Source organism: Bombina bombina, chromosome 2, assembly GCF_027579735.1.
Source record: "Bombina bombina isolate aBomBom1 chromosome 2, aBomBom1.pri, whole genome shotgun sequence".
Lineage (NCBI taxonomy): Eukaryota > Metazoa > Chordata > Amphibia > Anura > Bombinatoridae > Bombina > Bombina bombina.
This window is the reverse complement of record NC_069500.1, coordinates 12,359,793-12,381,150: the sequence shown is the minus strand read 5'-3', so window position 1 is coordinate 12,381,150 and position 21,358 is coordinate 12,359,793. Positions and strand designations below refer to the sequence as shown.

The 21,358-nt window shown below is 40.0% G+C and overlaps 1 protein-coding gene across 1 annotated transcript in view; it reads left to right on the top strand.

Moving 5' to 3' along the window:
- The window catches only part of LOC128648364 (B-cell differentiation antigen CD72), a 318,955-nt gene that overhangs the window by 284,872 nt on the left and 12,725 nt on the right, over window positions 1-21,358 (top strand). The gene's annotated exons all lie outside the window — the stretch shown is intronic.

Below are 21,358 nucleotides of genomic sequence, written 5' to 3'. Positions count from 1 at the left end.
TTAGCTGCGCAGAAAAGCGCTAAAATAGGCCCCTCCCACTCATATTACAACAGTGGAAAGCCTCATGAAACTTCTAGGCAAAAATCAAGCCAGCCATGTGGAGAAAAACTAGGCCCCAATAAGTTTTGTCACCAAACATATATAAAAACGATTAACATGCCAGCAAACGTTTTATATTACACTTTTATAAGAGTATGTATCTCTGTTAATAAGCCTGATACCAGTCGCTATTAAATCACTGCATTTAGGCTTAACTTACATTAATCCGGTATCAGCAGCATTTTTCTAGCAAATTCCATCCCTAGAAATATGTTAACTGCACATACCTTATTGCAGGAAAACCTGCACGCCATTCCCCCTCTGAAGTTACCTCACTCCTCAGAATATGTGAGAACGGCAATGGATCTTAGTTACTTCTGCTAAGATCATAGAAATCACAGGCAGATTCTTCTTCTAATGCTGCCTGTGAGAAAACAGTACACTCCGGTACCATTTAAAAATAACAAACTTTTGATTGAAGTTAAAAAACTAACTATAATACACCACTCTCCTCTTACTACGTCCATCTTTGTTGAGAGTTGCAAGAGAATGACTGGGTATGGCAGTGAGGGGAGGAGCTATATAGCAGCTCTGCTGTGGGTGATCCTCTTGCAACTTCCTGTTGGGAAGGAGAATATCCCACAAGTAATGGATGATCCGTGGACTGGATACACTTAACAAGAGAAAAAAACCTTTTAAATCATTTTGCTAGTGTAATCTAATTTCATTTTCTATCAGGCCTGTGTGTCAGGCTTACACAGCATACAACGTTGTTTAATTGCTGTGCCAGCAGCCACCACTCTTATCTGCTTAACATTATTTTAAATTAAAAAAAAAAAAACTTTTAAATCATTTTGCTAGTGTCATCTAATTTAATTTTCTATCAGGCCTGTGTCTCAGGCTCACACAGCATATACTGTGGTTAATTGCTCTGTGCCAGAAGCCACCACTCATATCTGCTTAACATTAGTGTAAATTTAAACAACCAAACTTTTAAATCATTTTGCTAGTGTAATCTAATTTCATTTTCTATCAGGCCTGTGTGTCAGGCTTACACAGCATATACTGTGGTTAATTGCTGTGCCAGCAGCCACCACTCATATCTGCTTAACATTATTGTAAACATTTTTTTTTTAACATTTTTTAAATCATTTTGCTAGTGTAATCTAATTTCATTTTCTATCAGGCCTGTGTCTCAGGCTCACACAGCATATACTGTGGTTAATTGCTGTGCCAGCCACCACTCCAGCCACCACTCATAAACATTATTGTAAATTAAAAAAAAATTAAATCATTTTGCTAGTGTAATCTAATTTCATTTTCCATCAGGCCTGTGTGTCAGGCCCAAATCATATAGTGTGATTAATAGCTCTTTTTTCCACCACTTATATCTGGTGTAACATTAGTGTAAATTTTGTAAAAAAAAATTTTTACACCAGTCCTCTTCTAGTGTTATTTAATATTAGTTGCCAGGCCAGTCTGGCTGCCATTAGTGCCAGCCTGTGTGTCAGGCTACCAGCATATACTGTGCCTACTTCCACCACTCCTATCTGGTGTAACATTGCCTGTCTGCCAGCGTGTGTGCCAGGCCCACTTTCCAACTAGTGCCACCAATCATATTTGTTATAACAGTATTGTAAATATTTAAAATAAAAACTTTTTTGACTGAAAAACAGTCATCTAGTGTAATCTAATGGCAGTTGCCTTCCTCCCAGCGTGTGTGCCAAGCCCGCTTGCCAAATAGTGCCACCAATCATATTTGTTATAACAGTAGTGTAAATATTTTAAAAAAATATTTTTTGACTGTGAAAGATCAGTCTGCTAGTGTAATCTAATTGAAGTTGCCTGCCTGCCAGCGTGTGTGCCAGGCCCACTTGCTGCCAACTATTGCCACCAATCATATTTGTTATAACAGTTTTGAAAATATTTAAAATCAAAACTTTTTTGACTGTGAATCATCAGTCTGCTAGTGCAATTGAATTGCATTTGCCTGCCTGCCAGCGTGTGTGCCAGGCCCACTAGCCAATGGGAAGAACACATGAGTAGAAGCAGCACACAAACTCAAAGCCGCCATCCTCCTCCTGCTCCAGCATCTTCAGCCACGTCAACCACTGCTGTCCTCCTTGCCCCCTCTCAACCATCCTCCACTAAGTCTCTCTTACGTAGCAGTTCCTGGTCATCTGCCCACAGTCAGGTGTCTGTCAAGGACATCTTTGAGCGTAAGAAGCCAATTTCCCAAAGTCACCCCCTTGCCCGGCGTCTAACAGCTGGCTTGTCTGAACTCTTAGCCCGCCAGCTTTTACCATACAAGCTGGTGGAGTCTGATTCTTTCAAAAAATTTGTATCTATTGGGACATCGCAGTGGAAGGTACCTGGCAGAAATTTCTTTTCACAAAAGGCAATCCCAAACCTGTACTCGATTGTGCGAAAGGAAGTAATGGCATGTCTGGCACACAGCATTGGGGCAAGGGTCCATATGACCACTGATAGCTGGTCTGCAAAGCATGGTCAGGGCAGGTATATCACCTACACTGCGCATTGGGTAAACCTGCTGAAGTCTGACAAGCATGGAATGCGTGGCTCTGCAGAGGAGTTGGTGACACTGCCACGACTTGCAGGCAGGCCTGCTGCTACCTCCTCTACTCCTCCTACTCCATCCTCTTCAATAACCTCTTCCTCTGCTGAGTCCTCTTCTGCGTCTTGCTCCACATCAACCGCACCCCCCCAGCTCCCCAGGTACTATTCAACATCCCGGATACGGCAGTGTCACGCCGTCTTGGGGTTGACTTGCCTGAAAGCGGAGAGTCACACCGCACCAGCACTCCTGTCCGCCCTGAATGCACAGGTGGATCAGTGGCTGACTCTGCACCAACTGGAGATTGGCAAGGTTGTTTCTGACAATGGAAGTAATTTGGTGGCGGCATTGAAATTGGGCAAGTTGACACATGTGCCATGCATGGCACATGTGTGTAATCTGATTGTACAACGCTTTGTGCATAAGTACCCAGGCTTACAGGACATCCTGAAGCAGGCCAGGAAGGTATGTGGCCATTTCAGGCGTTCCTACATGGCCATGGCGCACTTGTCCAATATCCAGCATCGAAACAACCTGCCAGTGAGGCGCTTGATTTGCGACAGCCCGACACGGTGGAATTCAACACTCCTAATGTTCGACCGCCTGCTCCAACAAGAAAAAGCTGTTAATGAGTATTTGTATGACCGGGGTGCTAGGACAGCCTCTGGGGAGCTGGGGATTTTTTTGCCAAATTACTGGACGCTCATGCGCAATGCCTGTAGGCTCATGCGTCCTTTTGAGGAGGTGACAAACATTGTCAGTCGCACCGAAGGCACCATCAGCGACATCATACCATTTGTTTTCTTCCTGGAGCGTGCCCTGCGAAGAGTGCTGGATCAGGCCGTAGATGAGTGTGAAGAGGAAGAGGAAGAGTTGTGGTGTCCATCACCACCAGAAACAGCCTTATCAGCATCGCTTGCTGGACCTGCGGCAACGCAGGAAGAGGATTGTGAGGAAGAGGAGTCAGAGGAGGAATGTGGCTTTGAGGAGGAGGAAGACCAAGCACAACAGGCATTTCAGGGTGCTCGTTGTTGTCACCTATCTGGTACCCGTGGTGTTGTATGTGGCTGGGGGGAAGAAGATACCTCAGTGACATCAGTGAGGACGAGGAACGGGACATGATTAGCTCAGCATCCAACCTTGTGCAAATGGGGTCTTTCATGCTGTCGTGCCTGTTGAGGGACCCTCGTATAAAAAAGCTGAAGGAGAACGACCTGTACTGGGTGTCCACGCTACTAGACCCCCGGTATAAGCATAAAGTGCCTGAAATGTTACCAAATTCCCGCAAGTCGGAAAGGATGGAGCAGTTCAAATATAAATTAAAAACTATGCTTTACACAGCGTATAAGGGTGATGTCACAGCACAACGGGAATCTAACAGGGGAAGAGATGAAAGTAATCCTCCTCCCACGACCACGGCGGCAAGGACAGGACGCTTTCCTGACGTGTTGTTGATGGAGGACATGCGGACCTTTTTAACTCATATGCATCGCCAGAGCCTTTAGGGATCCAGCCTCAGAGAAAGACTCAACCGACAGGTAGCAGACTACCTAGCATTAACTGCGGATCTCGACACTCTGAGGAGCGATAGACCCCTTGACTACTGGGTGCGCAGGCTTGACCTGTGGCCTGAGCTATCCCAATTTGCAATCGAACTTCTGGCCTTCAGTGCAGCAGGAGGTTTTGTCACTGAGAAGAGAAGTCGCCTAGGTCAAAAAAGTCTTGATTATCTCACCTTTATTAAAATGAATGAGGGATGGATCCCGAAGGGACTGACATTGGGCGATACATTTGAGTAAAAAAGGCCTGATGATGAGATGAGCTGCCTTGGGCTACAAATGGTGCACACGCTGGCTTTTTTTTCTTAGAATGCAGGATGACTTGCGTGACTTATCCGCCAACAACTAGTGTTCAAGCCGCAAGGTTTTAGGGCACTTTCTAACTGTTTTACAAACATCAATTTTTCTGGCCGCTGATTTGTACATTTGTACATGCCTAATTTCTCTGGCCTCTGGTGCTGCACTGTGGCTACAAAACTCAAAGCAAAAAAAAGGCACATAACAGTGATTAAACTGTTAAGAATAGTACTACTTAACACACCACTCATATCTGGTGGCACAGTACATTGCACGCGCAGTGCCCCAAATTTGAAGTAGGAGGACCAACCAAGCATCTTTTTCCATCTCACGGTTCCGAAAAATTATCTCCGGGTTCCATCGATGCCATACCTGTACTCTATTGTTCAAAAGGATGGCATATGTGGTGTTTCATGCTGTTGTGCCTGTTGAGGGTCGTGGGCCATCGTATAAAAAGGCTGAAGGAGAACGATCTGTACTGGGTGTCCAAGCACATTTTTTGTTCAATATTCCCGGTTCCTCTAAATTATCTCCGGGTTCCTCAAATCAATGCCATACCTGTACTCTATTGTGCAAAAGGATGGCATATGTGGTGTTTCATGCTGTTGTGCCTGTTGAGGGTCGTGGGCCATCGTATAAAAAGGCTGAAGGAGAACGACCTGTACTGGGTGTCCAAGCGCGTTTTTTTGTTCAATATTCCCGGTTCCTCTAAATTATCTCTGGGTTCCTCAAATCAATGCCATATCTGTAATCTATTGTGCAAAAGGATGGCATATGTGGTGTTTCATGCTGTTGTGCCTGTTGAGGGTCGTGGGCCATCATATAAAAAGGCTGAAGGAGAATGACCTGTACTGGGTGTCCAAGCGCGTTTTTTGTTCAATATTCCCGGTTCCTCTAAATTATCTCCGGGTTCCTCAAATCAATGCCATATCTGTAATCTATTGTGCAAAAGGATGGCATATGTGGTGTTTCCTGCTGTTGTTTCTGTTGAGGGTCCGGGACCCTCATCTAAAAAGGCTGAAGGAGAACAAAGTGTACTGGTTGTCCAAGCATCTTTTTCCATCTCCCGGTTCCTAAAAATTATTTCCGGGTTTCTAAAATGGATGCCATACCTGTACTCTATTGTGCAAAAGGATGGCATATGTGGTGTTTCCTGCTGTTGTTTCTGTTGAGGGTCCTGGACCCTCTTCTAAAAAGGCTGAAGGAGAACAACCTGTACTGGGTGTACTGTCCAAGCATCTTTTTCCATCTCCCGGTTCCTAAAAATTATCTCCAGGTTTCTAAAATCAATGCCATAACTGTACTGGATTATTCAAAAGGATGGCATATGTGGTGTTTCCTGCTGTTTCTATTGAGGCTCCGGGACCCTCGTATAAAAAGGCTGAAGGAGAACGAAGTGTACTGGGTGTCGAATCATGTTTTTTTTTTAATTTCCCGGTTCCTAAAAATTATCTCCGGGTTCTAAAATCGATGCCATACCTCTATCGTGCAAAAGGATGGCATAGGTGGTGTTTCCTGCTGTTGTGTCTGTTGAGGGTCCTGGACCCTCGTCTACAAAGGCGGAAGGAGAACGACCTGTACTGGATGTCAAAGCATCTTTTTCCATCTCCCGGTTCCTAAAAATTATCTCTGGGTTCCTAAAATGGATGCCATACCTGTACTCTATTGTGCAAAAGGATGGCATATGTGGTGTTTCATGCTGTTGTGCCTGTTGAGGGTCGTGGGCCATCGTATAAAAAGGCTGAAGGAGAACAACCTGTACTGCCTTGCTACTCCTTTCAGGCATACAGGCCCACAGACTCTCTAACAGATCCCTCTTTTAGGGAGAGGTGCAGCCATAAGGCAGGGTCAGAACCTCTGTCTGCAACTGGTATACTTGATTGTGCAAAAGGAAGTAACCTTACCATGGTTCCCTGACCGCACGCCTTGTTGTTATATTTGGTGAGGGTAATCATGCAGGCCATATAGACCTCCCCCGATAGGGGGAGTTACAGGGATTAAAGTGCTAAGAATAGTACTACTTAACACAAACTAGTTACCATGGGTCACAGACCGCATGTCTTATTATTATATTTTGTCAGGGTAATCATGCAGGCCATATAGACCTCCCCCGATAGGGGGAGTAACAGGGATTAAAGTGCAAAGAATAGTACTACTTAACACAACCTAGTTACCGTGGGTCCCAGACCGCATGTCTTATTATTATATTTTGGTAGGGTAATCATGCAGGCCATATAGACCTCCCCCGATAGGGGGAGTAACAGGGATTAAAGTGCTAAGAATAGTGCTACTTAAAACACAACCTAGTTACCATGGGTCCCAGACCGCATGTCTTATTATATTTTGTCAGGGTAATCATGCAGGCCATATAGACCTCCCCCGATAGGGGTAGTAACAGGGATTAAAGTGCAAAGAATAGTACTACTTAACACAACCTAGTTACCATGGGTCCCAGACCGCATGTCTTATTATTATATTTTGGTGAGGGTAATCATGCAGGCCATATAGACCTCCCCCGATAGGGGGAGTAACAGGGATTAAAGTGCTAAGAATAGTACTATTTAAAACACAACCTAGTTACCATGGGTCCCAGACCGCATGTTTAATTATTATACTTTGTCAGGGTAATTATATATCTAACAAATCTATCTATTTATCTTCTATCGATTCTATCTAACTATCAATCTATGTATATCTATCTATCAAATCTAGCTATCTCGTGTCCGGACTGTTTTGAGACAGCCACTTGTGTTTTTGACAAATTTGAAGTAGGAGGACAGACCAATCACAGGGATTAAACTGCTAAGAATAGTACTACTTAAGACAACCTAGTTATACCAGTACCACCATGGGTCCCAGACCGCATGTTTGGTTGTTATACTTTGTCAGGGTAATCATGCAGGCCATATAGACCTCCCCCGATAGGGGGAGTTACAGAGATGAAAGTGCTAAGAATAGTACTACTTAACACAACCTAGTTACCATGGATCCCAGGCCGCATGTTTTGTTGTTATACTTTGTCAGGGTAATCATGCAGGCCATATAGACCTCCCCCGATAGGGGGAGTAACAGGGATTAAATTGCTAAGAATAGTACTAGTTAACACAACCTAGTTACCATGGGTCCCAGACCGCATGTCTTATTATATTTTGTAAGGATAATCATGCAGGCCATATACACCTCCCCCGATAGGGGGAGTAACAGGGATTAAAGTGCTAAGAATAGTACTACTTAACACAACCTAGTTACCATGGGTCCCAGACCGCATGTTTTGTTGTTATACTTTGTCAGGGTAATCATGCAGGCCATATAGACCTCCCCCGATAGGGGGAGTAACAGGGATTAAAGAGCAAAGAATAGTACTACTTCAAACACAACCTAGTTACTATTTATTATATTTTGGTAGGGTAATCATGCAGGCCATATGGACCTCCCCCGATAGGGGGAGTAACAGGGATTAAATTGCTAAGAATAGTACTACTTAACACAACCTAGTTACCATGGGTCCCAGACCGCATGTTTTGTAGTTATACTTTGTCAGGGTAATCATGCAGGTCATATAGACCTCCCCCGATAGGGTGAGTAAGAGGGATTAAACTGCTAAGAACAGTTATACTTAACACAACCTAGTTACCATGGGTCCCAGACCGCATGTTTTATTATTATACTTTGTCAGGGTAATTATATATCTATCAAATCTATCTATTTATCTTCTATCGATTCTATCTAACTATCAATCTATGTATATCTATCTATCAAATCTATCTATCTCGTGGCCAGACTGTTTTGAGACAGCCACTTGTGTTTAGGACAAATTTGAAGTAGGAGGACAGACCAATCATCTTCTTCCATCTCCCTGTTCCAAAAATGCAGGCCATATAGACCTCCCCTGATAGGGGGAGTAACAGGTAGTAGTAAACTGCTAAGAATAGTACTACTTAACACACCACGGGTCCCAGACCGCATGTCTTATTGTTATACTCTGTCAGGGAAATTATATATCTTTCAAATCTATCTATTTATATATCAAATCTATCTAACTATCAATATTGTTTGCGGTGCGTTACACGGAGAGTTTGGTCTGTCACTGTGAAGCGGTCCGATACAACATCATAACTGATGTTTTAAAGCACGTTATTCCAAACAATTTAGGAATGTTAGGTGATTTAGGCCCTTTATGGGTTAAAAGCAGATTCTGCATCAACTATGTAATTTTACATGGGAGTTTTGCCATGGATCCCCCTCCGGCATGCCACAGTCCAGGTGTTAGTACCCTTGAAACAACTTTTCCATCACTATTGTGGCCAGAAAGAGTCCTTGTGGGTTTTAAAGTTCGACTGCCTATTGAAGTCAATTTTTAAGTTTGCGACATCACTAGTCTAAACACCCCTAATCTGCCACCCCCAATATCACTGCCACCTACATAATGTTATTAACCCCTAATCTGCCGCTCCCAATATCTCCGCCACCTACATAATGTTATTAAATCCTAATCTGTCGCCACCAACATAATGTTATTAATCCCTAATCTGCAGCCCCCAACATTGCCGCCACCTACATAATGTTATTAACCCCTAATCTGCCGCTCCTGATGTCACTGCCACTATACTAAAGTTATTTACCCCTATTCTGCCACTCCCCGACATTGCCGCAACTAAATAAAGTTATTAACCCCTAAACCTCTGGCCTCCCACATCACTACCACTAAATAAACCTAATTACCCCTAAACTACCATCCCCCCACATAGCAACAAGCTATATTGAACTATATTAACCCCTAAACCTAACATAACCCGTTCCCTAAACACCCCTAATTTTAACATAATTAAAATAGGGCTAAATTAAATTAAATTTACAATTATTAGCTAAATAATTCCTATTTAAAGCTAAATGCATACTTACCTGTAAAGTAAAACCTTAGCTAGCTACAATATTACCAATAGTTATATTGTAGCTAGCTTAGGTTTTATTTTTATTTCACAGCTAAGTTTGTATTTATTTTAACTAAGTAGACTAGTTAGTAAATAGTTATTAACTATTTATTAACTACTTAGTTAAAATATTTACAAACTTACCGGTGAAATAAAACCTAACCTGCCTTACACTTAAACCTAACATTACAAAGAAATAAAAACACTAAAATTACTAAAAATAAAAACTACCATTACAAAAAATAACAAAAGAAATTATCAAAAATAATACAAATTATTCCTATTCTAATACCCTTAAAAAAACACCCCAAAATAAAAAAGCCTATTCTAGAATAAACTACCAAGGGCCCTTAAAATGACCTTTTGTGGGTCCTTAAAAGGGTTTTTTGTAGGGCATTGCCCTACATTTAACAGCTCTTTTGCTTTAAAAAAAAACACACACACCCCCTAACAGTATACCACCCAAACCCACAAAATACAAAATAAATTTAAACCTAAGCTAACCATTGTCCTTAAAAGGGAATTTGTATGGGCATTGCCCTTAAAAGGGCATTTAGCTATATTGTGAAATACCCAAGCCCTAATCTAAAAATAAAAATCTACCCCAAAAAGACAAAAATATATTACAAAAATAAATTATCAAAAATAAAAAATAATTACACCTAATCTAATAGCCCTATCAAAATAAAAAAAAAACACCCAAAATAAAAAACCTAGCTTAAAATAAACTGCCAATAGCCCTTAAAAGGGTTTTTTTTAGGGCATTGCCCTAAGTTTAACAGCTATATTACCTGAAAAAAAATACAAGGACCCTCCTCAACAGTAAAACCCACCACCCAACCAACCCCCCAAAATAAAAAACTATCTAAAAAAAACTTAAATGCCCTGAAAATGGCATTTGTATGGGCATTGCCCTTAAAAGGGCATTTAGCTCTATTGCATTGCCCTTAAAATGGTATTTAGCTCTATTTGAAAGCCCAAACCCTAAACTAAAAAAAAAAAAAAACCACAAAAAAAACCTTAAAAAATATAACACTAGCCACTGACGAACCACTTACAGTTTTTGAAGTCCCATTTGAAGGATCTTCATCCAGGGGGAAAGAAGTCTTCATCCAGGCGGTGAAGTCTTCATCCAGGCGGCGAGAAGTATTCATCCAGGCGGCCTCTTCTATCTTCATCCAGATATATTGATGAGGTTCACTAAGCGCCTGCTGTGAGAGTGACCCTTAGCTCAGATAAAATGACCCCTAGTGGTCAGAGAAAATATGGAAAATCAAAGGTATATCAGAGCGCCAACTAGTGGAGGCAGGGTCCTAATAAATCCAAATGCTGTCTATCCAAGATACTTTCCAAAATATTTATTGTAATATAAACAGAAATATTTATTGTAATATAAAAAGATATTTATTTAAGCTATAAACAATCGTTTCATTAAAAACTTGATATTGAAAGCAATAGCATAAAATGACAATTACAATAACAGTAAAATATTATAAACGTGATAAAATGTTGGAAATTAAAATTACAATTTATATCTCAAGGATCCATGGATTTACAATACTAGTGGATACAATCTAATGTTCTTGGTAACAGTAATTGAGAATAATGCCAATCTTCAGTAGCTAATGGAACGGGTGTGTTTCTTAATGCAAATAAAAATATTAAACTACTAGTATACAATTCTAGTGAATACAATCTAATGCTCTTGTTAACAGAAATGAGATTAATGCCAATCTTAAATGGCTAATAGAACGGGTGTGTGTCCTAATGCAAATTTCTATATCTAAATTGTCAGACCAAGATTTTGTATGTTCTTCCAAGAACATACAAAATCTCGGTCTGACAATTTAGATATAGAAATTTGTTATTTTCAATTCTTACCGTTCTAAGGTACCTTTTTAAGCTGTTAAGTTGGGATATGCCTATATCTCATTTATTGTTTTATCTGTTTTAATTTCTCTTGCATACAACATTTGTATATGTGCGTTAGGACACACACCCGGTCTATTAGCCACTTAAGATTGGCATTAATCTCATTTCTGTTAACAAGAGCATTAGATTGTATTCACTAGTATTGTATACTAGTAGTTTAATATTTTATTTGCATTAGGAAACACACCCGTTCCATTAGCCACTGAAGATTGGCATTATTCTCAATTACTGTTACCAAGAACATTAGATTGTATCCACTAGTATTGTAAATCCATGGATCCTTGAGATATAAATTGTAATTTTAATTTCCAACATTTTATCACGTTTATAATATTTTACTGTTATTGTAATTGTCATTTTATGCTATTGCTTTCAATATCAAGTTTTTAATGAAACGATTGTTTATATCTTAAATAAATATCTGTTTATATTACAATAAATATTTTGGAAAGTATCTTGGATAGACAGCATTTGGATTTATTAGGACCCTGCCTCCACTAGTTGGCGCTCTATCTTCATCCAGGCAGCATCTTCTATCCTGAAGACATACAGCGCAAAGCATCCTCTTCATGCGGTCGCTGCCGTATACTGGATATTCAATGCAAGGGACGCGATTCAAGATGGCGTCCCTTGCATTCCTATTGGCTGAAAGATTTAATTCAGCCAATAGGAATTAGAGCTGCTAAAATCCTATTGGCTGTTCCAATTAGCTAACAGGATTTGAGCAGCTCTCATTCTATTGGCTGTTCCAATCAGCCAACTGGATTTGAGCTATCATTCTATTGGCTGTTCCAATCAGCCAACAGGATTTGAGCTCTTATTCTAGTAGCTGTTCCAATCAGCCAATAGAATGATAGCTGCTCAAATCCTATTGGCTGATTGGAACAGTCAATAAAATGAGATCTGCTCAAATCCTATTGTATGATTGGAACAATCAATAGGCAGATTATGGGTTAATAATATTTAAATAGTGTCTGCAATGCGGGAGGGCAACGGTTTAGGGGTTAATAGGTTTATTATAATGGCAACGATGTCGGGGAGCGTCAGAATAGGGTTTAATACATTTTATTAGTGGCGGCGATGTCAGGAGCAGCAGATTAGGGGTTAATAAATTTAATATAGTGTTTGCAATGTGGGAGGGCCTTGGTTTAGGAGTTAATAGGTAGTTTATGGGTGTTAGTGTACTTTTTAACTCTTTAGTTATGAGTTTTATGCTACAGTTTTGTAGTGTAAAACTCATAACTACTGACTTTAGATGGTGATACGGATCTTGTCGTTATAGTGTGTACCGCTCGCTTTTTAGTCTCCAAGAAAAACTTGTAATACCAGCGCTGTGAAAGTCCCATTAAAAAACGTAATTTTTAGGAGTGCGGTACGGATGTTGCATCACAGGTTAAAAGGCTTGCGGTACACCTGTACGAACAAGACTTGTAATGGCTGCGTTGCTATTTTAACGCTGAAAATACCATATTTTCAGCGTTAAAAGATGAACACACAAACTCGTAATCTAGCTGACAGTGTTTATTTAGATAACATCGCAGTTTAAATCTACTGTGAGCCAACCTGGTGAATTAGCTGCAATAGCAGTCACCTTAAGTATAACTTTAAGTGTTTATGATGACAATGTTGATTGTAAAAACAAGACTTTAAGGATAATGCTTTGCTTTTTTATTTTACTGTCACTTAGTCTATTCCGGCAAATGTTGCCAATGTCACTATGATACAAGTCACTTTAAGTATAACTTTTATGATGACAATGTTGACTGTAAAAACAAGATTTTAAGGATAGTGCATTTATTTTTTATATTTTATTGTCATTTTGCCTACTCCGGCAAATGTTGGCGAATGAACTTTTTGCATAGGACATTGCTGCTCGCTACCGATTGGATAGATATAACACGTGATTGAGAAAAGTTGGAACGGACCCGATTGGGAACTTGTATACAGGAAACGGCTCGAAAGGGAACTGAAAACTTTAACGCTAAAGGAGAGGCTGAAACAATTTTGAATGCGTGCATTTTGACTGGCTTATGTTGCTCAATTAACCAAATATTAAATTTTTCACCTTTTTTAATTTTGATAACTTTGTGCAGATATAAATAGCATCTATTTTATCTATTTTTATACCAATGTTTTTTATTCCTATATTGGATGTATGTTAGGTATTTTTATTTGTAATAATGGATGTAAATCTGACCTTAACCAATGAGGTATCAGATAGCGTTTACCATTGTATATTAACAACTGCCTGCCTTGGGGCATTTTATACAACCTTTTGAAGCAATTTTAAAAAACATTTTTATTAATATTTTTTTATTGAGACAATCAAGCATGTACAATAACAGAAAGATAGGGTATACAGCAGGGAAATACCATTACAAATCATAATAATAGTAACAATATAGTTTTTTCATTGCTATGAATACATGGTAATAGTTGGTGTGTATCTCCTACAATGTCAAGGATGCAACCTATAACATCTGTCATACCTATGATTATATAATGCATCCGTTAGTTGAGAGAGAGAGGAACATTAGGATTCACTGTCTGTATATATCTTGTCTCTTTTTTACAAAATTTTGCTTTAAGAAAAATAGTATAGTATACTTAAATAGTGAAACATAAAACTCTTGGGTAGTTTGGACACTATGGTCCATTCTCTAAGGTACAGTAAGATCATTTAATAATTATGTAAACATCATTATTATAATGGAAACAGGAACATAAGTTTATCTAGATCCATATCTATATCTATATCCAGAGGCTGTGGGTAGGGGAGTGGGGGAGGGGGGGGGGTGAAGGTCTGAGGGAGTGAATATTCTGTTTCGGTTCATAGCTCATTCTGGGTAAAGTGTAAGCCAGGGGTGCCAGATTTTAATATGTGTATCTGTCTTATCAAGTACTCTAAAAGAATATTGCTCCATCTGTCTGATATGTCTAACTATAGATAATATTTGTGTGAAAGATGGTGGGGTTTGATTCTTCCACGCTCTGGCGATAGCTAGCTTGGTTGCCATGAAAAGATAAATCGTAAGGGCATCTGCAGATTTGTCCAAAGTAGGGACAGGCATATGTAGTAGGGCAACCTCCGGTAGACAAGGGGGAAAGATATTAAGGTTGTGTATTGTGTTGTATAATTTCCTCCAAAGAGGTTGAATTTTTGGGCAGGACCACCAGATGTGTACATGAGTGCCTGACTGGCCACATAATCTCCAGCATAGGGGAGATTGTGAGTTATAGGTTTTATGCAAGGCGACGGGGACAAGATGCCATCTTACCGTAATTTTATAATATAGCTCCCATAATGTAGCACAGTGGAGAAGTTTCCTAGTTGTCTGCATTCTGTTATGCCAAACATCAGTGTCTACTGTGAAGCCTATCCCTTTCTCCCAAGCGCTGTGCTGCGATATTTTAAGGAAAGGCTTCGCGTTTGTTAGGAGGTTGTAATGTAGGGATAATGCGTGCTTAATAGTGTGCGCCTTAGTCCATGTGTGCTCCCATATCGAGGGTGATCTAAGAGCTCTCTTTGGGTAGTCCCATGAGCGTAGTAAGGAGCTAATGCGGAAGGCTTCAAATTGTAACTTTGGCGGTATGTTAAACCTGGTGCAGAGCTGAGGGTGAGAGAGCCATATCCCCAAGTCATAGAAATCATTAACAGTTTTAATGCGTAAGGTCTGCCATAGGTCTGGATGGGTTTCTGGTAATGCAACCAGAGCCACTGCTAAGGTAAGAGCAGGTGAAGGATAAGGTGAGATATTAGGGACATGGCGAATATGATCCCAAAACTTCAATGCGTCTTGGAGAGTGGGGCCCAAAGGTCCCAGCTTTTGCCTATGATGTGAGGGTATCCACAAGAGGTCAGGTAAGGTTAAATTAGGTGGAAGCATCGAGGATTCTACAAGGTACCAGCCTAAGGTCTTTGCCTTATGGTTATTCCACTCTAATATGTGTGAGAGTCTGGTAGCGTTGAAATATGTAATAAGGTTAGGAAGAGCTAACCCTCCTTGCGAGTATGGTCTTTCCAAAGTCTGTCTCGCCGTTCTAGGGCGTCTGTCCTTCCATATGTAAGTAGTAATCATGCCTTGTAATTTGTTCAGAGTGGGTCTTGGGATGTTATATGGTATGCATCTAAATAGATATGTAATCTTAGGGAGAAAAGACATCTTAACAGCAGCCATTCTCCCTGTCCAAGAGATTTCTCGGAATTCCCACGTATGTAGGAGTTTGTGAAACTCTGTGAGCTTATCTGTGAAGTTTTTAGATATGGTGGTCATGGGATCTAAATCTAAATGTACTCCCAACACTTTAACAGAGTCTGATTTCCAATTAAACCTATAGGAGTTTTGTAGTGCCCTAGATTCTTGAGCCGTAAAGTTAGCCAATAAGGCTTCCGTCTTGTCTACGTTTAATTTATAGTAGCTCATGGAACTAAATTTGTCTATGATCTCGAACACTGCTACTAAAGAGTCAGCTGGATGGGTCAGGAATAATGTTATATCATCCGCGTATAGCGAGATTTTATGCGTATAGTCTCCAGATGATATTCCTCTTACTAAGGGGTCTACTCTTATGGCCTGTGCAAGTGGTTCTATGGCTATGGCGAAAAGTAGTGGGGAGAGGGGGCAGCCCTGTCTTGTGCCATTTATAATGGCAAAACTTTTGGATTGAAAGCCTGTGCCTCTAATTCGGGCTGTAGGTTGAGAGTATAAGGCTTGTATAGCCTTAATGAAGGGCACGGGAAACTTGAAGGTCTTCAGTGTCTCCCACAGATAGGTCCATCATACTCTATCAAAGGCTTTTTCCGCGTCCAGAGATAAGGCCGAAACCTGGGCCTCACCCCTGGACGCTATGTTAAATATATTCAATATTCGTCTAGTGGCATCTGGGCCCTCTCTGTCTGGGATAAATCCCACTTGGTCTGGGTGGATGATTGAAGTAATTACTTTTGATATTCTGTTAGCTAAAATTTTGGCGTATAATTTAATGTCAATATTGAGAAGGGAAATGGGTCGGTAACTACTGCATTTTTCCGGGTCTTTCCCTGGTTTGAGGATAGTGACCACTACCGCTTCAAGATAGTCAGCACTAAATGAGCCTTTTTGCATAACCTCTTGGAATAGTCTACAGAGCAGGGGGACTAGTGTAGTTTGGTAAGTTTTATAAAAGCGAGCTATGTATCTGTCTGGGCCTGGGGATTTCCCTTGTTTCAAAGACTTAATCACCTGAATTACTTCTTGAGGCGATATTTGAGCTGTTAATGCGGACGTAAGCGTTGGATCTAATATAGGTAGATTAAGGTTTGCAAGGTAAGTGGCTATGTCTGTAGCGGTGGGGGGGGGGTATGTCCATGTCCTGTTCTATATTGTATAGTGACTGATAGAAATCTTTGAAAACACTACCAATATCTGCAGGGGCGAAGACGCTCTGTCCCTGTTTATTTTTAATGGTCAATATCCTGGATTGCGCAGCGCGGTGTCGTAATTTCTTTGCTAGTAGGGATGTAGCCTTATTACCGAAGTGGTAGTATAGTTTTTTGAACTTTTCTAGTGTGTTGTGTGCCCTTTGTAATTCAGCATCTTGTATTTGTTTATTTACCTCTTGGAGTCTGTTATTTATAGTGATAGAATACACCTCACCTAACTGTCTCTTCAGGAGCCTCGCTTGCGCGACCAATGATGAGAGAGTAGCCTCTCTCCTCTTTTGAAATCCTGCCTCTATGTCAATTAGGTATCCTCTTAGTGTAGCCTTAAGTGTAGCCCATAAGTTCTCAGTAGAGGTTTGAAGGTCATCATTTATTTCTAAGAAGCTAATGATTTTTTCCTGTATGTCTTTCTTAATGAGTGGGTCTGTTAACATTTGATCTTTTAGACGCCATGAAGAGCCTGGTGGTGGTGGGGACTGGGCCATGAACGACATGTGGAAGGCGTCATGGTCTGACCAGGATATCGGGTCAATTTTAATTTGTGATATTTTATCTAATAGTCTGGCAGGTATAAAAAAGTAATCTATTCGAGTATGGGATTTGTGAGGGGAAGAATAGAAAGTAAAATCTTTTTCCTGCAGGTGAAGTGACCTCCACGCATCATAAATATCATATTGACAGATTAGAGATCTAAACGCACTAGAGAGGGAGGACACTGATCTATCTATGGTGGAGATCCTAGGTCCTAATCTATATATATTGTGGTCCCATATAAGGTTGAAGTCTCCCCCTAAAATCAGTTCTCCCTGTTTTATGTCTGATAATATACGTAAGACTATTGAGAAAGCGTAATTGTTTGGTATTTGGGGCATAAAGGTTTGCAATGGTAGTCAGCTTGGAGTCTATTTTGCAAATTATTATTATATATCTTGCTTGGGGATCAACTTCAGTGTGAATGAGCTCGAACTTTATGTCTTTGCTAACGAGGATGGCTACACCTCTGGTTTTTGATGTGAATGATGCTTCTAGAACTACAGGGAACTTCTTAGTTGTATGAGAGGTATGTGGTGTAGGTGTCCAGTGGGTTTCTTGGAGAAGGGCAATGCTTGCCCTGGATTTCTGGAGGTAGTTAAAGAGTAGGCTACGTTTTGTCGGTGAATTTAGACCTTTGACATTAAGAGAAACAATGCGTAGCTGTTCCATGTTCTATAATGTCTAATTATTCAGCGGGGTGTGAAGGGAGGGATGGGGGAGAAGGGGTAGGGAGTCTTACCTCTGGACAAGTATAGCTACAAACGATATGTGTTTTTCTTATTATGATCTAAGAATCAGCGGTAGTAGTAGAGCTTTAAGTGTTAAGCGTAAGGAAGAAAAAGGGTGAAAGAGTACAGCGGGCAAGAGCCGCTCACGATAAGGAAATGGGTAAAGAACCCGTATGGGGGAAGGGGGGGGGGCGGAGCTGCTGTATATTGCTAAATGCGTCCTAGTAGGACCGGGTAAAGTTGTCAACAAAGTGTATAATGTGATGATGGTGGGGTGCCTGGGTCATGATACCCTCCAGGATGTCTTTATACTAATGTGTTCTAATATTAAGGAGCTCAATAAGCTATTATAGGTTTGAATAAATAAAGAGTGCTTTACTCCATGGTGTATACCTAGTGGGCTACGTAGTGAATTCTTATGCAGGCAAGCAGTTATCTAGGGTGATTACAAGTAGACTCTATTTCTATAGAAAAATGGGCTATGTCTAAAAGGTTAACTTTAGGGGTCAGCTCCATCTGTCGCAATTTAAACATTTAATGCTCTTGAGAGAGACGGTGCTATTCATTGAAACGTGTTGGGAATAATAAATCTGCTTTTTTATACATAAAAAGCTGGTGAACATTTTTTCGACCATATAGGAGACGTTTATCCCAAACTACTCTGTGAGTACCTACACTTATTTATCATGGTGTTTGGATGCACTACGCCAATATGATATATTTTACTAGTCACAGGATTCCCTACACCTTGACGAGCATCTGAGGAAACCGTGGGGTTTAAACAGTGAATCTCCTGGGACCCTCTGTGAACCAGCGCCTCCTTCTACAGACACATATCTATATTTTCTTCACCCTCCTCATCCATTAGAATTTTATATCAATAAGATATTGCATACAAGCCTGCATGAAACATAATAATATTTACTACTAAGTTCCAGTTATCACTAAACTGTCTATGTTTTAACGAGCACTAAAAATTCTTAATTTGTAAATACCCCAAAAAATCTTTATTATCAATGTCAAATACTTGTTTAAGTTCCTCAAAAGTTTTAAGGGCTTTGCGCTCCAACCAACTGTATCATATGTTCCAACCCTTTCCTTTTCCATTTTAGAAAAACCTTAAGATTGAAACTGTCACATAAGTCTGAATTACCAACAATAGGGTGATAGCGCAAAATGTATGGGTTAATATCAAGATGTCTGCATATTTTTTGCCAAGCAATAATAGGATTCCTAAATATACTCATAGTTTTTATTTTTTATCCTCTAAATGAGTGATTGCTGCTAGCGAAAGGGGTTCTATTAGATTTGATTTAACTTCAGGAATAGTATAATATCCTTTTCCTAAAAACCAGTCTGGTATCAATTTAGCTAGACAAACCTAATTATATTTTGGAATGCAGGGAAGCCCAAAACCTGCATATTTACTGTGTTGTGACAATTTATAAATTGAAATTTTACACTTATTTTTCTCTGAAAGCTGCTTTAATTAAACGTATATTCTTTTTTTTTTTTACTAATAATGGCAGACATTGCATAATATATAACATTTTAGGATACAAAATAATTTTAATGATATTTATTTTGCCATATATTGTCAATGGTAACCAACTCCAGTTTTTAAGATCTTTCTGTATTTTCTTTTCAGGATTATCTCTGTATAATTTAGCTCTTACCATTTCTTTGGACAGGAACTGATATTAATGCCCAAGAGTTATTACCTTTTTTATTGACCCATATAAAATCTGATTTCGACAAATTAATTTGATAACCTGAAAAACTACTGAAGTTATCCAATATAGTTAGTAATCTTAGGATATTTTCTTTTAAATTACTTGTAAATATCAATTTCATTTGTGTATAAAGCAATTTTTATCTCTTTTGTGCCCACCTTAATCCCTGCTATTTTATCTCTTAGCATATAAACTAGGGTTTCTATACTTAGATTAAAAAGGAGAGGGGACAAGGGGCAAGCCTTCCTTGTTCCTTTGAATAAATGAAAAAAAGAAGTTGAACCATTTACTATAAGAGCCGATAGAGGATTGTCATATATTAACCATACATAAGGGAGGAAAGGACGTCCAAACCCAAACTGCTTCAATACCTCAAACAAATGATCTCTATGAATTGAGTCAAATGCTTTTTCCATCATTGATGGAAATGATGACTCTATCGGTTTCATCATCCGCTTTCCCCTTCAATCGTGTCCAATAATAATCTAATGTCACAAATACTTTCCTTAAATTCTTAAATGATATTCTGTCTGTCATAAATCCCGTTTGCTCAGGATGAATTATGTTTTTTATCTAGAGGCAATTATAGTCTATATAATTAATAATGATATAGGTTTATAAGAGTCTGGGTTTTCTGGGTCCTTCCCCTTCTTTAGTAATAGAGAGATCCTGTAAAAAGTAATCATTAAACAAATAGACAGAGAAACAATATATTGCGCTAGAATTTTATAGTATTTAGCTGGTAAAAGAAATCCAGGCCAGGGGCTTTATTCAACGCTATTCTATTAATATCATCCAATATTTCTTTATCCATAATTGGCTTATTTAATTCCAGCAGTTTTTCAGCTGATGTTTGTGGCATTACACTCTCTAACCAAAAAGTGTCTTTAACTTTGACAGATATTTCCTCATTCTTATGAATATTTTTAAAATAATTTGTAAGTAATATTTTAATATCCTCGTTTTGAGTGACTCTAGCCTTAGGCCCTTTAACCCCTTAACAATGTTGTACAGGGTATGTCTTGCACAAACTGGTCTTTAAAGACTAGCGACGTACCCTGTACGACATTAGGGATTTAAAGCGGCTAGAAGCGATCCTGATTGCGTCCAGCCGCTTTCTGGTTATTGCAGTGATGCCTCGATATCTAGGCATCCTGCAATAACACCCTTTAGCCATCCGATGCATTGAGAGCCACTCTGTGGCCCTCTCTGCACCGGGCATTGATGGCCGGTATCGTTGGTTGGGTGGGAGCTGATGTGGGAGGCGGGTGGGCGGCCATCGATGGGCCCTATCATATCGAGGGGGACGGGATGGGGGGCGGAATAGCCAGGGCGCGCACGGAGGCATGCACGGGGGCAGGCTTGTGCACAGGGTGGAAGCGGGTGGGAACAGCTACACTACAGAATTTTGTTTAATAAAATTGGGGTCAAATTTAATTAAAAAACATCTAAGGGATCTGGGAGGGGGTGGGGGGTTGGTCTTTGGGGGGGGGGGGAAGCTACACTACAGAAAAAATAAATAAAATTAAAAAAAAACATTTTTTTTAGTAAACTGGGTACTGGCAGTTGCCAGTACCCAAGATGGCTACCAATAAGGTAGAGGGGGAG